The sequence below is a fragment of the Chrysochloris asiatica genome, unplaced genomic scaffold (genome assembly GCF_000296735.1).
Source record: "Chrysochloris asiatica unplaced genomic scaffold, ChrAsi1.0 scaffold00142, whole genome shotgun sequence".
Classification (NCBI taxonomy): domain Eukaryota; kingdom Metazoa; phylum Chordata; class Mammalia; order Afrosoricida; family Chrysochloridae; genus Chrysochloris; species Chrysochloris asiatica.
Window position 1 is genome coordinate 2,505,422 of NW_006408660.1, and position 1,358 is coordinate 2,506,779.

Below are 1,358 nucleotides of genomic sequence, written 5' to 3' on the forward strand. Positions count from 1 at the left end.
AGCTTGAGAAATGCTGAGCATGTTCATCCCTTTTGGTTTTCTAACTCCAAGTATTTGCACATTTCATTGTAATATTTGACTTTGTCTTCTCAAGCTGACCTTTGAAACTTCTGTTCCGCTCTTTTACCTCCTCAGTTTTTCCATTTGCTTTAGCATCTCTATACTGGAGAGCAAGCTTTAGAGTCTCTTCTAACATCCATTCTGGTCTTTTCCTTCTTTCTTTGTCTTCTTAATGACCTTTTGCTTTCTTTCTGTATAATGTTCTTGATGTCATCCCACAACTTATCTGGTCTTCAGTCTTTAGTGTCTGATTTATCAAATTTCTTCTTAAGAGGATCTTTAAATTCAGCTGGGATATGTTCAAGGTCATATTTTTACTCTTGTGGATTTGTTTTAATTTTCTTGAGCTTCAGCCTGAATTTGCATATGAGCAATTGATGGTCTGTTCCACAGTCTGCCCTGCCTTATTTTGGCTAGTGATATAGGACTTTTTCCACAGTCTCTTTCCACAGATGTAGTCAATTTGATTTCTATGTATTCTGTCTGGTGAGACAGAATACCTGTTATTTTAATAAGATATTTGCTGTGAAGAAGTCATTGCATTGGTCTTGCAAAATTCTATCATGTGATCTCCAGCATCATTTTTATCCCCAAGGTCATATTTTCCAACCACTGAGCCTTCCTCTTTGATCTAACCTTTGTATTTCAACTCCAGTGGTTATCAATACATCTTGATTGCATGTTTGATCAATTTCAGACTGAGGAAGTTGGTAAAATTCTTAAGTTCCATTATCAATGGTTTTAGTGGTTGGTGTGTAAATTTGAATAATAGTGGATTTAACTGGTCTTCCTTGTAGGCATATGGATATTATTCTATTACAGACAGCACTGTACTTCAAGACAGATCTTGATAATGTTCTTTTGATGACAAATGTGATGCCATTCTGCTCCAATTTGTCATTCCCAGCATAATAAATCATGTGACTGTCAGATTCAGAATGGCCAACACCAGTCCATTTCAGCTCACTCATGCATAGGATATTGATGTTTATGTGTTTCATTTCATTTAGACAATTTCCAATTTTCCTACATTCATACTTTGCACATTCCAGGTTCTGATGATTAATGGATGTTTTCAGCTGTTTCTGTTCATTTTGAGTTGTGCCCCATCAGCAAATTAAAGTCCTGAAGGCTTTACTCCAGTCACATCATCACGGTCAACTCTACTTTGAGGAAGCAGCTCTTTCCCAGTCGTATTTTGAGTGCCTTCCAACCTGAGGGGCTCATCTTCTGACACTATGTCTGACAATATACTGGTGCTCTTCACCATTGAATGTTTCAGTATTCAGTGTTCTGGT